General features: G+C 40.9%; 1 protein-coding gene across 23 annotated transcripts in view; it reads right to left on the bottom strand.

Moving 5' to 3' along the window:
• The window catches only part of LOC125452749 (myelin transcription factor 1-like protein), a 402,372-nt gene that overhangs the window by 305,335 nt on the left and 79,028 nt on the right, over nucleotides 1-18,009 (bottom strand). For 21 of the 23 annotated variants that reach the window (XM_059645600.1, XM_048531537.2, XM_048531532.2 and 18 more), the window contains one exon: nucleotides 1,657-1,772. The gene's annotated coding sequence lies outside the window, so the exon portion shown is untranslated. Of the gene's footprint in view, nucleotides 1-1,656; nucleotides 1,773-1,865; nucleotides 2,054-17,348; nucleotides 17,441-18,009 lie in introns of those variants that run through there. The other 2 variants (XM_048531533.2, XM_048531529.2) reach the window with 2 other exon arrangements.

The raw sequence follows: 18,009 nt of genomic DNA on the forward strand, positions 1-18,009 counted from the left end.
CATTTCTTCTTCCCCAAGATATATAAGCAATGGGCTGTATTTGATACTGAGAAACTTATCAGTTAGCAGACCCATCAATCTCAGACATGATTTTTTTAAACTCTAAACTGCTCTTTACGTTTCTTTGTGCTAATTTTCTGTTTGCCTTTAATACTACAGGGCATACTGAAATACAGTTCGATGGGCAATTCTGTTCCCGTCAAGCCTCTTGTATGTATCCACCTATAGAGATTGAGTCTTATGTGACTACTTTATCCAATTGTACAGCATTGCTGTGCCCTTTTTATTGCACAGTTGGCATTAGCACACACTTTCAGCAGGCGTTGTTGGACGGCCGACAAAAACAGCTTTCCCAGTTTTCCTCTCCTGCACGCAGAGTTGTTGCAATGCTTTCTCGGTGATCATGAACCCTGGGTTTTCTCTGACTACATGACTAAATACCTCATCAGGATGGTGTATTTACTAAATTTCCCATCTAAGGATGTGGTAACTACGATTCAAATTATAAGCTAAACAAACGTTTAAGAGACCGGGGCACATCACCTGAAAATTAGAACAATCAGCTGCTGTTCTTGATACACCAGACATTTCATAATGACACCTCCTTCCTTAGCAGCTTACTTCAAAATAACCAGACTACAGCAGACAAGGAAAAGGGAGAGGCCAATGAAAATGAACAAACTTCTCAGCAAAAAAATGTTTTGGTTATGTTGCACATTAAATACTAAGCCCCTGCTCGAAGCAGGGATGTATGATGAAGTTATTGATGTTCCCAGATATAACAGTTAATTTATTCATGGCACACAATCTTTTTTCTCTACCCTCTTTTCAATAGAATTTGGTAATGTTTTAATATTGCAGACATTATTTACATTGCAAGGAAGTCTTTGCAACTGCCCTGCTAAGCAGCGTTGCTTGGGATTTTCCTGTCTACCAACAGAAATGCTACATTGCTTTCTCAAGCCTGATTGTGTGATTGTTGTTAACCACTTGGTTGCTGATTTCACTGAAACATCACTGTTTTGGGATTTTTTGTTTTCATTTTTATAACGTTTCACAATCACTATCCATTTAAATATATGTTGCATTCAATACTACATTTTTGGAAAGTATAATTTTCACATTTCCATAAAATTGCAACCAAAAGAAATAACAGAACCTACAACCAAAAAACTGTCCCTCTAAAATAATGGTTAAAATATTAAATTGAAAGCTACTGTATTTGAAAACATCACTGCACAATCACTGCTGATTTAAAAAAAGAAGCAAACCAGATGGAGAGGCGTGTGATTTCCTTTTTCCCTCTTCCCATCTTGCTCTGGTTTTACAATTTATCTAGCTTCCTTTCTTGTCAAGGTACTGCTGCCTGATTCTTTAATGCCTCATTCTACTTCAGATTGCAATTCTTCAGCAATAGATCTCTATATGCATGATCTAACTGAATGGCAAATGGGCCTTTTACCCACAAATGGAGATAGAGTGAAGGCAAAAATAATCCTGATTCTTTACTTCTGTGAATACTCATGAAAGAGCAAAGCAGATAATACCAAAACAGTTAGTTATCATTTTAAAAAATTGGAAGAAAAGACTGAAGAAGATGAGGAAATCTCAAATGTTCAAAGTCTCCAATAGAGCTTTCATTTGCTGGTTCTGTACCTGAAGTCGTTTGGTGGCGTGATTTTTCTTTGGTCCACACTTTGCTCTTCTGAACCTGTTACAACAGCTGTGATTCCACGCCTGCCGATTCACCAGTTTTCTTCTGAATTCATTTTCTATGGAAAATGAGAGAAGATAAAATCCAAACCAGGAAAATAGTGTGTAAAAACCAAACAGATAGGAGTTATTAAAAAAAACAGTGCATTTACTTCTTTTGTTTCCAGTAAAAAGGAATGGTCATAGAAGAAGTCGCATCTTTTTTGTAACAAAAAAATATATACTGCATTATTTTCACGTCAAGCTCCAAATTCAATGATACTAATTAAAATTGGTATATTGCAATAACAGACGAAGTGTTAATGGGGCAGCAGTCAAGTGTGTCAGGAAAATGAAGGGACCCTTGGGGGCCTGGCACGGTGTTTATAATCAGCTAAAATCAGCATCCACAGGAGAGCTGCTCTACCATAAATCTCCTAATAGCTTGAAAAGAACTACTGCAGATTTGAAAGAAACAAAATTACTTCCAAGTATTATTTAACCCGGCTTGCTACAATACAAAAATGTAACAACATAACCAATGTATTGCAGTAATCTTCCAGAAATATGTTTGTTTTTAGATTGCATAGATAAATAATCAAGGCTAGAAGGGCGATATTTTCAAGGCTTCTACTTTGAACTTCACACTTTGTTACTTACATGTTTAGTCAATGTCTGCTGTAAAATTATTATTTTCATTCTTATTCTTTTGTTCAAACAGGAAACCATTTTTCTGAGGACTAAACGCAAATCTTGGAAAAGTCAACCCCCTAAAAGTAGGCTGTTTATGTCACAACATAAGCAATTTTTGGGGGAACTATCATTCAATTCTCCATTAAAATGAAACAGTATTCAGATTAAACCTAATTTATTTTTGTCGGCTGCAGCTGTTACAAATACTGATCCTTCTGCTGTTTTCCATGAGTAGGAGCCTGCATTTGTATTTCAGCACCTGGGACAGCAGCCACAACCAGGCTGAACCTGCATCAATGATTTTGACAGTCATTGTTTATTTCAGCACTATCTCAAACAAATCAAAGCTGAACAAAAGTTAGGACAGGGTTGCAGTTTTGCTGTTTCCTTTTTCAAATTTCCTGACTCAACAATTGCTTTAATAATCCAAACTGTTAATTATCCATGAACAGTCAATGCATTTTGGTGCTATTTCCATTTGGACTCAAGGGTGTTCTGTAAAATATGGAGCATCTAGCTGGTAGAAACGTTTTAGGAACATCTCTTAGATACGATATCACTGATGTTTCTTTCGGGGTGGGGCGGGGAGGAGAATAAAATGTCCACCAAGAGACTAACGTTTTCAAGTACAGGTTAAGGAGAAAATTTTAGTATTTGTGATTTGCCTACACCCCTATTTTTAAAGAGGCATTTTTAAATACATGTTTGATGAGCTTCACAGACAAATATTCTGCAAACTCCCTTTGGAATAGTGAGGAGTATGCTTTGTGAAAATGTCATCTGCCTGTGCTGCAATTACTCACACTTCAGCAATCATGTTCACAATGCAGAATGGGTCGAATTCAGGTGAGTACCAGAACCAGCAATCATTCTCTGGAATGAGAACAAGGCCATTTTCTTTCATTTCCCATCAACACAACTATCAAGGCCTTAATTACAAGGCAAGTGTCAGGCCTGGCTGGTGAAAGGCTTATTATTATACAGCTCAGCATCAAATCAGTTTTGTATTGATGAGCAGCAGAAATGAGAAAACAAGGCTTGGGTCCACAAGAAGGAACAAAAAGCCTCTGGCCAGACAAAAATGTATGAATGTCTCAGTTATAATAGGTTATTTTCAACTGCAGTGGTCATGATGCTTTTCTGGTACCAGTCACAAAAATAAGGTTAGACTGCCTCAAAATAGAGGAAGAAAAGTTATTTTTAACCAATTCATTACTTTCACTAATTATATATCAAGACAATGGAATATTTTAAATTTGCCTGAAAAAAATCTCATCTGCTCAAAGGAATTAAACTTGAGCATGCTTCTGTTTGTCTATAAATGAAAACAAAATATCCATTTTCTGTTTTATTCTGTAGTTAACAGTTAAAGACACACCCATCAAAAGCAAAATGAATGTCACTCAGGACAATTATCCATCGGCTGCTGACTGATGCAGTAGGATTACAGACTGCCCAAAAGCACTGCCAGCTTTAGCAGACACAGAAATATAGCTTTTCTCTGAACATATATGTCACCTTACTATTAAGAAGGATAGGTTTTATCCATCAGTTGTTTATATTATAGAGTCTAGTCATCAGGCTCATCTTCCACAAATAGTTTTCACTAATTGCGTCTCCTATACAGACAGGTATTCTCCTTTGTATCCGGTTTTACTTTTATTATGCTGCTTCCCGCAGCTATACTTAAAGAAAGGGAATGACAGAAAGTCACGCATCCATTGAGTCAGCCCTTCCCAAAAAATGCAGAGTGATGTTGACAGATAGATAATTAGCCAGGTTACCAGGAGAACTCACTTTCTCTTCTTTGACTAGCATCATTGAATTTCTAACATCAGAGGGAGCAAATGACATTGGAATCAATTAAAAAAAAGTCTCTCTATGGCCACACTGGTGGTAAGCAGATGTCAGCTGATGGTAGAGAAGATGCTGGGGTGTAGGTGGATCCTGGGCTCCTAAAAGATGAAAGAGACAAATCTGCAGTGGAAAGGAACATTAGCATCCAAAGATCCCAAAGAAACCTTTGGCAATATAAGATAGGCCTTGGTAATATATGCGTGTAACATGACAAAAGGATAAATATTATAAGGCCAGAAGACCATAAGACATAGGAGTGGAAGTAAGGCCATTAGGCCCATCGAGTCCACTCCACCATTTAAATCATGGCTGATGGGCATTTCAACGCCACTTCCCTGCACTCTCCCCTTAGCCCTTGATTCCTTGTGAGATCAAGAATTTATCGATCTCTGCCTTGAAGGCATTTAACGTCCCGGCCTCCACAGCAGTCTGTGGTAATGACTTCCACAGGTCCACCACTCTCTGGCTGAAGAAATGTCTCCTCATTTCCGTTTTAAATTTACCCCCTCTAATTTTAAGGCTGTGCCCATGGGTCCTAGTCTCCCCGCCTAACGGAAACTACTTCCCAGCGTCCACCCTTTATAAGCCATACATTATCTTGTAAGTTTCTATTAGATCTCCCCTCAACCTTCTAAACTCTAATGAATACAATCCCAGGATCCTTAGCCATTCATCATACGTTAAACCTACCATTCCAGGGATCATCCGTGTGAACCTCCAGTGGACACGCTCCATCGCCAGTGTGTCCTTCCTGAGGTGTGGGGCCCAAAATTGGACACAGTATTCTAAATGGGGCCTAGCTAGAGCTTTATAAAGTCTCAGAAACACATCACTGCTTTTATATTCTAACCCTCTTGAGATAAACCACAACATTACATTCGCTTTCTTAATCATGCACTCTACCTGAAAGTTAACTTTTAGAGAATCCTGGACCAACACCCCCAGATCCCTTTGTACTTCTGCTTTATGAATTTCCCCACCGTTTAGAAAATAGTCCATACCTGTATTCTTTTTTCCAAAGTGCAAAACCTCGCATTTGCTCACATTGAATTTCATCAGCCATTTCCTGGACCACTCTCCTAAACTGTCTTAATCTTTCTGCAGCCTCCCCACCTCCTCAGTACTACCTGCCTGTCCACCTAACTTTGTATCATCGGCAAACTTCACCGGGGTGCCTGCAGTCCCTTCATCCAGGTCATTATTTCCCTTTGTAAAAAGAAAACATGGCGATGCCTAGAAATTACTGACCAATTAATTTGAATTCAATTATCGGCAAACTGAAGTACTCTAAAACATAAGTTGAACATTTGGAAATACATGTATTAATGGGGGCTAATCAGCATGGAGAATCAGCAGAACATGTTTGGCAAAACACATAGCTTTAGAAATAAAATATAAAAGAAATGAGTAGATGAGATTTAAATGAATTTTCAAAATGCATAATAAAAGTTTCCAAACTAGAGAATGTATAGAAAAGAACAATAGCAGATGGAATTTTTTCTTATATGTGAAATTTGTTGGTAACATTGATGTTTGTTCCACAGCTCTTATTACCCTTAGAACTGAATGGCTTCCTAGGACATTTGAGAGGGCAACAAAGAGCCAACCATATTGCTATGGGTCTAGATTTATACGTACACCAGGCCAGGCCTTTCCTTCTGTGAAGGGCATTACTTAACTATCTGGCTTTATCAAACAATAGTTACATGGCTGTCATTAGACCAGTCTTTAATTTAATTCCAGATTATATGTTTCACAGAGATCTGCATTGGGCATCACTTCAAATGTCAATAGCACCAATGATGCAGAGTATACAAAGGAGGCTGGGATTTTCTACTCTCGTCAGTGATTAGCTTCAAGGCCAGAGGGGTAGGTAGATAGACTTTTGGCCAGCAGCTCTCACCAGGCAGGATTTCCATTCCCCCATTTCAGGGGAATTACCCCCAGTTGCCTTGCCACAGCCTAGTACGCATGGGTTCAATTCATCAGGTCTTCCCCAAAATGCTTTGCACCAGTTCTCCTTCCAGTGGACGAGACCAATGCCTTCACAAGAATCCATCCAATGGAAAAATATGAACAATGCTCGCAAGGCTGAATGATGACAAACTGTGATAAGAATGACAGAAAACCTGAAGAGATCACCAAACAGGCTGCAGCTGCAATTCAATATCAAAAATGGAGAAGTCCTACATTCCAAAGTAGGAAGTGGAAATGGAAATATAACTTAAATAGTAAGATTTTCAAGCTTCAGAATGATGTCAGCACACTAGTGACAAAGTAAAGGCTTTGTCTAATTCATTGTTGGATTACTCGTAAGCCCAAATTGATTACCAAGACATAATTGCTCTTGAGAAGCTGATGGAAAGCCAAATTCTTGAACTGTTGCAAGCAGCTTTGGTGTTGGTATGCACACCGTGTTGTTAGAGAAGGATGACAGAATTCTTACAGTGCAGAAGGGGACCATTTGGCAGTGTCTGCATGGTCTCCCTGACTGAGCATCATGATATGTGCTACTTGCCTATCACTTTCCCACAACCCGATATATCTAATGGCCTCTTGATGCCTCAATTAAACCTGCCTTCACTACATTTCTAGGCAGTGCATTTCAGACCCTAACAACTAACTGTGTGAAAACAGTTTTCCTCACATTGCATTTTCTCCTTCTCCCCATCTGCACTTTGTATCCCCCACATGATGTTTAAAGTTTCTATCAAATAGTTTCTTTCCCTTTACCTCTCCAAGGAAATCAGTCCCAGTTTACTCCCATTTTTGAAATTTCTCTTCCCTGTGTTCAGTGTTCAGTATAACTTCATTGCCCTTGTGCTGTATGCTCCCATCAATAATGGCAAGGGTGTATGCATTTTAGTACTGCTCTCTCCAACTGTTCTACCATGCTTAATGACTTATGCATTCTCAGGTCTCTTTTCTCCTTTAGAATAGTAGGCCATATTATAGACTGTCTCTCCATTTTCTTTCTAATAAAACACGTCACCTCACACATCCCTACATAGAACCCCATCTACCATTTGTCTGCCTTCTTCATCAACTAGTGAATGTCCTTGTTAGGTCCTACACTGTCCATTTCACAGCTTACAGGCTCCAAGTTTTGGTAACTGTGGAACTATTCCAATTCGATATCATTTAGATATAGGGGAAACAAGGGCACCAATACCACCATCTGGAGAATTCTATCCCAAATCTACCACTCCAAAAATATCTATTAATCATCACTCTATATTTCCTATCACTTGGTCTATTTAATTTCCACATTGCTGCTGTCCTTCTTGCTTCATGAGATCTAATTTTTGCACAAGTTTGTATGCGGCACTTTATCAAAAGCCTTTTGTATGTCCATGTACGCCACATCAACAGAGTCACTCTCATCAATACTCTCTGTTATCTCTTCAATAAACTCCAGCAAGTTAGTTAAACATGATTTTCCCTTAATACAGCCATGCTGGCTCTCCTTAATTGTGCCACATTTGTCTATGTGGACAAATTCCATCCTAATGTTTGTTCTTAGATGCTTCCCTACCACCAAAGTTAAACTGTTTGGTCTCTAATTGCTGGGCTTATCCTTCAACCCCTTTTTAAACAGGGTGTAATGTTTGCAATTCTCCAATCACCAACTCTGACTCTAAGGAAAACTAAACAATTATCAGGGCTTCTGCAATTTCTACTCTCACTTCCTTCAATGCCCTTGGCTGAGGGATAAGATAGATCAGCCAGTTGGATGGCTGGTTGCAATACAAAACAATACCACCACCATGGGCTCAATTTCTTCACCAGCTGAAGTAATTCCACCTCTTATCTTGCCTGAGGTGTGCTGACCTTCAGGTTAAACCACCACCAGTCATCTGTAATGAGAATCTGGTAGGATTTAGGCAAATTTAATTTCATCTGATCATGGGGTTGTGGTAAAATTTAATTGCAGTCTATACGTTATGTCTCCCTTATAGATTTTTAAACACTTCTAGTGAATAAATTGTCACCATGACCTGAGCAGCATCTGCTCCCATGTTAAAGACAGATTCAAAGTATTAATTTAAGACCTCAGCCATGCCCCTGCTTCCATGTGTAAAACTATTTTACTGGCCCCCAGTTAGCCTCCCCCTTCTTCATTTAACCCTTTACTATTTATTTTCCTAAAGGAGAATTTGAGATTCCTTTTTATGCAACCTGCCAGTTCATTATCATAATCTTTTCTTTGATTTTTCACCTCCATTCTGAACCTTTCACATTCAGCTTGTTTCTCAGTTATGTATTCTACCTGATAAGTGCTTTTTTTACTTTATCTTAATTTCTAATGCCTTTTTGTCCATGGAACTTGGGATTTGTTTTTCCTTAAATTTCCCTTTTGAGTGAAAAATACCTTGACCATGCTCAAATCATCTCTTATTTGAAGGTGGCCCATTGTTCAGCTATATATGTTTTCATTAAACTTTGGCTCCAGTCTATCTGGCCCAGCTCTGTTCTGAGCCCATTAAAGTGTATTCTACTGCATTTAATCATTATTATTGTGGATTTTTGACCTTTTCCACTATCATGATCACCATTTTCTTGTTAGAGGTCAGTCACTTCAGCTCCAGGATATCTCCAAGGGGTCCCTCAGGATAGCGTCCTAGGCCCAACCATTTTCAGCTATTTCATCAGTGACCTGTCTCCAAAAATGGAGATGTCTGCTGCTTACAATTACCAACTCACCATCTCACACAGCTACTTAGGCAGTCTGTATCCATATGCAGCAAGACCCAGGCAATATCCACGCTGAAGAGTGGCAAGAAACATTTGTGCCACACACATGCCAGGTAATGACCATCTCCACAAGACAGGATCCAATTATCACCCTTTGACGTTCAATTGTATCTCCATTTTTGAGGAAAGTAGGGTAGATTATCACCATCTTCCCAAGGGCAGCTAGGGATGAGTAAGAAAATGTGGCCCTGCCAATGATGCCTACATCCCAAGGCTGAATTTAGTAAAGGTTCTCCCCAATGAAACTTGATCAACGTGGGTTACATCATTCCCCAGGATCACATCCAGTAAAAACTTCTTTCTCAGGGGACTGAATACGCACTGCTTCAGAAATTCTCATGAACAACAATCAACAAATGCTTGTTCAGCTGCCCTTTACATGATGAATATTTCAATCTGCATTCAGATAATTAAAGTTCCCTCTCATAACTTGCACCTCTCTGTAATTTCCCTGCAATTTGTTCCTCTACATCCTTAACATTCGTTAGTGGAATGTCGACTCTGCTGAGCATTGTAACTACATGTTTATTTTTCTCTCTTAGCCTGAGCCAGATCATTTCAGTCATTGACCTCTCTGAGATATTCTTATTCTCCAGCAGTGCAATTCTCTCCTTAACCAACATTCTCAGTCATTTTCCTCTCCTTCTTTTCCTGTCTTTCCTGATGTGCTTGTGACCAAAAATATTTACCCTCAAGCTAGGTCACTGTTACCACCACAACATCATAATTCAACATTGCAGTTTGTGCTTGTAACTCACCAGTCTTATTTGCCACACTCTGTGCATTCACGGGCATGCTCTGCAATCCTGTTTTAGAATGCTCTCATTATTTTCTTATTCTGACACCACCTGCTAACTTACTGTCTCACTTAATATTTTGTGTGCCTTAGGGTTCCCCTCTGGCATTTGGTCCTGGCTCCTTCCCACTCTCTGATTTAGTTTAAACCTTCCTCCTCAGCCATTGCATAAGGAACTCAGGCCTGGTTCTGATTAGATGCACCTGACTGACTTCGACATGTGCCATTTTCCTCAGAACCAATCCCAGTGTCCCAGGAAGCTAAAGCCCTTCCTTGTGCGCCATCTTTTCAGCTACATAGTCACATACCTTATCCTCTTAAATTGTTGCTCACTTGCATGTAGCATCGGGAGTAATCCTGGGATTTTTGCTTTTGAGATCCTGCATTTTAATTTTCTACCTATCTCCCTAAATTCTGACCGAATGACCACATCACCCCCTTCTCTACTTAATTGCTTGCAATATGAGCCACGGATGCTCAATGTTCTTGCTCCTTCAGAAAAACATCTTTCAGTCACTCTGTGCCATCCTTGACCCTGGCACCACACAGGCAATATGCCATGTTTACAGCTGCAGAATTGCCTGTCTGTTCCTCTAACAGACGACTCCCATATCACAGCAGGAGTTCAAAGTTTTGATCCAGTGAACACACAGAAGTGGCAAAACATTGCCAAATTAGGGGTATGTGTGACTTTGAGGGGAACTTGTAGGCTGTGGTCTTCCCATTTGCCCGCTGTTCTTGTTCTTCTCGTTGATTAAGTTCATGGTTTTGAAAGGCGCTGACAAAGATGTCTTGATGAGTTGCTTACCGCACTTTGAAATTGATACAACTACTATTGTCTGTGAGGAGTGGAGGAAAGGAATGCTTTGAATGGTGCACAGAGTGTCATTCAAGTGGGTTGCATTGTCTTTGATGGTGAAGAGCTTCCTGAATGTTGCTGGAGCTGCACTGATCCACAAAATAAAGAGTCTCCTATTTTAATTCCATTTCATGCCTTGCAGATTACAGAGAGGCTTTGAGGCATCAGGAGATGAGATATTAACACAGAAATCCCAATGTCTGACCAGGTGACAAAAACAAACAGAATCCATTGGCTGAATTTTACAGTATTTTACTTAAGTGCAACTTGCGATGAGTTTGATGAAGTGATTCTCGCTTCTAGGCTGAATGAATTTTTTCTTCATACTTTAAAAAACTCACTACATTAAATGCTGTTCTACTGTTGAGAATGATATCTGGTTTCCACACCATTACACCATGTGCTGTTACTGGAATTACATGCCACACGTCAGAGATCCACCCTAAGATTAGCCTCCCTTGCATCAGTGCCATCTTTGAAAGCCCTGGAGGAGTGGCTGGATCTGGCAGCTGCCCTGCTCTTTGCTGGGAACTGAGGTGAGATGGTATCATGGTTCTCTAGTGGTCCTGGTCGATGGAGTGCTACTAATGAGGACAATCCTCTTCCCAAAGGAGTGGCAGAGAAGACCTTGACACCACACCATACCAGACTTGACAAAACACAGTACCCAGTTCAGTGTCATCTTCAGGGTACAGAGACCCATACTGCAAGAAGGTGAATGGCCTTTTCTTGTCCACCAGTGTATGTGTAATAGAGGTGTCCTTGTCACCATGAGGCCCATACTTTGATATTCCCTCTGTTGCATGCTCATCTTGCCTCACTCACCTTTTTACATCCTCCCATTCTTCACCAGGCTGAGCCCAGCATTCCATCTGTGCTACCTCCTCACTCTCTCAGAACATCTCAATACCTTTCCCTTGCATGCACCAACACTAACAGCCATGTCATCCACTTGGGTCTTAGCCATTCACCCTTTTAAATCATTGCAGGAGAGTACACCCCATATCAGAGCAATACAAGCCCCATTAGAGAGAGATCTATGAGCCAGCAATCAAGTAAAGACCTCTTAACATTGCACTGAATCACAAACATTAACCAGGCAGTCAGCATCGGGCACACTTGTAACCAGTAGCCATGACACCTTTTGCCTCTTGTACAGATGCAGCCAGTACCATGGGTACATCAACAGATGACTGTTTGTCTCCCCTAGAGTGTACATCCTTGATCTCATGGACAACACTGACCAGAGCTGGAAGCATATTTGACAAGGCTGGAGGAATTATCAACAGGAATAAGTAACAAGATGAAAGAATAATTAACAAGGTTGCTTCTTGGACTCCCCGCTATACCAACCAAATCTGATGCCGGAATGTTGACAGGCTTGACAGGCAAAATGAGTGTGGAATGGGAGGCAGCAAAAGATCTCACATTGACTGTTGCATAATTGGGTAAGGCAGAAACAGTCCAGGCTACGAGCTTAAGTGGAGAGCCAGTGACAATGTGCTTTTTCAGCCCCCTGCAGAAGAAAACCACATGGTCTCAGCAATTAAGGATTTCATGTAACTGCAAAGGGAGCAGCAGCAGTGGTAGACAGGCATTCAGGACAACTGGCCCTCATCACTGAAAGGCTCAGGCAATACAGCCAGTCCTGTGATGCACTAGCTGTCATTGATCAAAAAGTGGAGCAATGCATTCAGACAAGTAACTGCCTGTCTGCCTCAATGGATGGGTTGGTGGCTACGAAAGAAGATAGGCCCAGTACCCTTAAGGTGTCCCTGGAGAGTTGTGCTCACGTGCACTTCATAGCCCCAGGGCTTGAATCTGAAGACCAAAGGCAGAGTGAGAGTGGAGAGGGTCCCCATGCTCACCTGGAGACAAGACAGTGTCAGGAAGCACTCAAGCCACACACAACCCAGTCAGAAGTCTCCACTCAGGGCACTGTGGAGTTGGCTGGATCCTCCTCCTCCTCCACCTTGCCTGCCTCCCTCCAAACTTTGGAAAATCAAGCTGTGTGGCGTCAACTTGCCTATGGGTTCCACTACAGAACAGGCTCCCTCTACCCCATCTGCGAACATGGTAACATTGTGAGGCTCAGTGGTAGGGAGGGAAGGCAGACCAAGGGCCATGGTGGATGGTAATGCAATTAGTTTGTTTTGCTAATAAATATTGGTTTTTCATCATTTATCTCGCTGTTCACATCTCAGTCTCAGGCCGAGAGATACCGGGCGTGTTCTGTGGCATCACTCCTTAGGCGGTAACAAGACACGATGGTAGTGGGTCTATGATAAGCACCAAGTACATTGTGTGGGACCAGGGGTAATAATGCATGTACATTATTCTCTCTGACAGCTTAACACCCTACCCCCTTCGATACTGTAACTGTTAGGCTAGCTATGTGCATGAAAAGCCTATCTCAGTTCCTCATCAGTGATGGTGCAATGGAGGTACAAGATTGCAGGATGGTCAGAGATTGACTAGCACATGAAGCGTTCGTGGCCAACAGCTTTCCCATGTGAACACATAGTCACCAACTACAACAAACCCCTCTTCCTCACATACCAGTTCATTTACCCTGCCCATGCTGAGTGCATTTGCAGCTGTTCTACTGAACATTTCGCACTGTCCATGTGCTTTGGCAGTGAACCATCCTCAGTCACAGGCTTCCAGCCTCAGCGTTGACATGTTGCTGAGACTCCCAACATTGCCCTCTCCCCACTAAGTGCTGATTCTGTAAAACCTACACCTGCATATGTGATCCATTTGCCCAATATCCACCTTCCCTTTCCCCCTTAATTTCTATGAATGGATGTGATGATGCCATCATAACCACCCCCTCCCTTTGGTTGCCTGCACTGGCCCAGATTTGCTCACACTCGAGCTGATGGATATGCATATCCCTGACTGCAGCAGGTCTTACCTCCACCCCACCCATGTCTGGCCCCGATGGTGATAAAGGCCTCAGCATCACCTGCACACCTCACCGCCCCCACACCACCACCCCAGAACACAGAGGGACAAGGCTCTGCGCAAAGCCACCTGGGCCTGATCAGACATAGCCAAATCCTGGGATGCTATGGGGGGCTGACTAACTGCTCTGGACCCCATTGCCTGATAGGTGTCCAAAATGGGCTTCACTGTGAATCACTTCCCTAAAACATCAGATATGGTCCACTGCTTGCTGCAGATATATATGTTTGGCACAAACACTGAGGCTACCTAGTATAGGTGATTGACTTGGCACACGAATGTATCACAAAATATTTTTCTAGATTTCGCATAGTGTCCAGAGATGTGCGGACTTTCAGGGGTGGGGTAGGGGTTGGGTCTGGGTTGGGTGTTCTTCAAAGGGGTCAGTGTGGACTTGAAGGGCTGAATGGCCTGCTTCCACACTGTCGGTATTCTATGATACTACAATTTATGCCCTTGACTGACTGCTACACATCATGGCCACCTACCTACTTATGGAATTGTACCGTTTGTCACTGGAAAGTACAGCAGGGTAAGACAAGGCATTCACACAATAGACATGCCAATAGATTCCAGATGAATGCGTGCAGATAGAGCAAGGAACAGCCCTGGCAGACATCCTGGTTCTCTATGTGCCTATCCTTTTGCAGTAACTGCAACCAATGCAGCCTTACCAGTATGCCAGTGAGACAGATCTGGGCTGAGTTGAGTTGAGATCTGAGGTGAGTTGGGTTGTCAACAAGGACCTTAACAAGCAATAATCATGGTCAATTGGCAACTTACTGTTGCATAGTGAGAATCTCACCACGCTGTTTGTGAAGAGTAAACGATGGGGTCAATATGTTCTCAATGTCAAGCTGTTCCTCATTGAACTTCCCTCCTGAATCTGCCGCACATCTCACTGTAGCCCACGTTACTCACTCAGCTACAAAATTCCATTCCATGATTTTGTGTGTATGGGCAGAGAAGACAAATGTAATAGGGTAATGTTGTACTTAAACAATATCTTAATTATGCTCTGAGCAATTTAAGACTTCATACTATGTGAAAGATATAGAACATAACAGCACAGAAGGGAGACAGGCAGCCATTCATGCCAACGTCAGCTTTTTGAAAGGTTTACCAGTGAGTCCTGCTTCCCTGCCAATTGTTTAGATAAAATCAATATCATTGTAGATTCATTAGGTAGTGCAAGGGAGTTAAGCAAGAGTTGAGTTCCTCTGTAGAAATTATTGTTTGAAGTGGAGAACAAAGTACATCATTACATTTGTAAGGGAAACAGATTGTTGCTTGAAGAAGGGGAACATTAAAGAATATGGAGGTGGGGAGTGCAGCCAGAGTCAGTGGCTCATGTGGGGAAAACTCTGCCCAAATTTGATGAGTCAAATAGTCTGCTGTGCTGTAACATTTTATGATTATGCAATCTGTACTTTCCCGGAGTCATTCTTATCAAATGGTCTGCTTCTCAAAAACCAGTGCAGTCGATTATTAGTCTCTTTCTGCAGCGTACAATTTGCTGTCTCCTGAACTGTCCAGAAAGTTGAAATGTACCATAAGAAATCATATTCTCCTTCTAGCTCCTACCTGCTGACTTCCTTTTACACATGTCTCACTCTCAGCAGTGCTTTGAAGTGCACTGGCACGCTTAATTCACTAATTGCCACTTGCTGGCTGTGACATTACAGACTTTTCAGATTCTACAAGGCAACACTGAAAATCCACTTAGAAAAATGGTCACAACTATGAAAGTGCTCCACACAAAAAACAATCAGCAAATTTTATCAAGATCACCTCCCTTCCAGGAGTTTGCATCTTTATAACATGCAGCATTAACCATCTCTTACAAGAATTCATATAAAATTATTCCGGTTGCACTGTCTATCGGCAAAATCATACATAACATTCAGACAAGCACCCGATACACGCTGGTAAAAAGGTAAAGGCCTCGGAAACATGCAGAAAAGTAAGTGAAGCATACAGATGTCACCGACATAAATAGGCACACCAGTATGCACACACGCGTGACAGCTATACATACAACTGTACACGTGTTACATACTTCCTTGCAAATAAAAAGAAACAGATTGCTCTTTATTAAGTATTCTTCCACTACATGTATTTTATTGTTTTCCTAATGAAATTTATATTTATTATTGCTCTATCTTACTCTTAATTGCTTTCACTTGCATTCTGCATAATATCTTTAACAATCACTTTTACACATTTTATATGTAGCCATTTTACTGATTTTGTTGCAATATTCCATTTCAGTCTTTTTCCACTTTTTTGTTTCCAATTATCTTTTTGCACTCCATTTGAATTTACTGTTTAATGGTACTTCTCCCATATGTATTCTGTTTGTGCACTTGTACAGAGGAGGAAGTATGAGGAGAATGGGGATTAAATGGATGGCAGTAGGAAATGAAAAAGCCATATAAAGTGGGGCAGTAAAAAAAGTGAAATATAGAGAAAACTGAGGAATGTGCATAGTAGGTAATAAAATTAAATGAGGGCACAAGGTGGGTAATACTAGAAACAAAATCAAACAAGAGGAGATAAGACATAATGAAAATCACCAGGAAATGTTACAGAAAAAAAGTGTTAGAAAAATGATCAGAGGCAATAAGAGAACAATGAATTCAGAAAAGTACAAAGACTGGCTGGATTAAGAAGTCTGTTGTCCAACTACATTCAGCAACGAAAAATGCAAATATAAATTAGCTTCAAAAATCCATCAAGGCCAAGCAAAAACGCTGGATCCATAAATGTACATGCACATTTTTACTGCTATCTTCCTATGTATTTTAAGTGACAAATTAAGCCATTAAACTGGAATAACTTTCAAAGTACTGATGGATTTCATGGCACAACATGTTCATCCACTGTGCTTCTAGTAGTAGAACCTGCTTCTAAATCCAGCAAGCCCAGACCTATGCAATGAAATCTGCCTTTCTCACAAAGACGTAACTGATACAATTTTGACCTGTCTTAGTCTAGTTTCCAGAAAGGGGTAGTTCACAGCATTAAACAGTGCATTACGGGACTGTCACTAAATTACCAGTGGCTATAACGCTGTGACTGCTATGGGAAAGAAAGTCATTTTGTTGAGAAACAGTGAATACACTTGTGACATAGAAAGCACATATCTTCATTTAATGTGTCCAACTGACAGTTCTTGATACTGATGCAGGCTTCAAAATGAGGCTTTTTATATTATTCTGTGCTGCTATTTTCAGCCCTAAAAACAACTCAGGAAATATAATTTAATCAGATTTTCTCTCTAACCATAGAATTCTATTTTTCTGCTCCTCTTACTGTGTTAGCACAACTAAGTCGACCTGAGCACAAAAACAGCCAACAAATCTATAAACTAATCTCTTTTCCAGAAAACTGATAAGTGGATGCCTATTAAATGGGGTTTTATGCAATAATTGCCATCACCTTTCATATTTGTCATTAGACTGTGTGGCTCTTGAACCAGTATTATGTACTGAATAAGTGATAACTTGCTTTCATTCAGTATTAGTAACAGCAAATCCATCTGTTTAGTTTTCACTAAAAATACTCCAGCTTAATGCCTGACTCCACCCTCTCCCCTGCATTTACACTCAGGCTGAATTTGATTGTGTGGAACCTCAATAGCCTATTTGAACCTGAGCTGATCTTTAAACCTTACGTCGTTTCTATCTTATCAAAATTGCAAAATCACTGCCAAAGCCTCCAACTCACCTACAGCTGATGAAATGCTCTGCTCTCTGCCACCTTACTTGACTTCAATGCGCTCCTCATAAATCCCCTTTACAGCATTCACAATTTGTAACTGATCCAAAACTCAGCTACTTGTACCTTGTGCGACAGCATATCCGCTCCCTTATCATTACATGAGTGCTGTAGTGCAGTGGTTATGTTACCAGACTGTTAACTAGATGACTGGCTCAAACCTCACCATAGCGGCTTGAGATGCTGAATTCAGTTCTGAACATTCAAAACTGAGGCCGATAGATTTTCAGACTCTGAGGGAATCAAGAGATGTGTGAATTGGGCAGGAAGGTGGAGTTAAAGGTCAGACATGGTCTTATTGAACTGTGAACAGAAGCAGAATGACTGATCCTGTTTTTATTTCTCATGTCCTTATCACACTGTCCTTGCCAACTTTCAGTGAATTTTAATTCCTAATGTATTTGTTCAAAATCAGTGCCTTTATTTATAAGTTCTCTGTTGGCTTACTCAATCCCTGCTTCTGAAACCTCCTGCAGGCCTTTGTTCAATCCCAGTGCACCACTCTTCTATGACCTAATTTGCAACACCACCCAACTCTCTCTCGGTGCCCCTCTCAGCAACACAGCTTCAAGCATGTTGGCTCCACACTGGAACCCTCATGTTTGAACTT

The sequence above is a fragment of the Stegostoma tigrinum genome, chromosome 4, assembly GCF_030684315.1.
Source record: "Stegostoma tigrinum isolate sSteTig4 chromosome 4, sSteTig4.hap1, whole genome shotgun sequence".
In the NCBI taxonomy this organism is placed as follows: domain Eukaryota; kingdom Metazoa; phylum Chordata; class Chondrichthyes; order Orectolobiformes; family Stegostomatidae; genus Stegostoma; species Stegostoma tigrinum.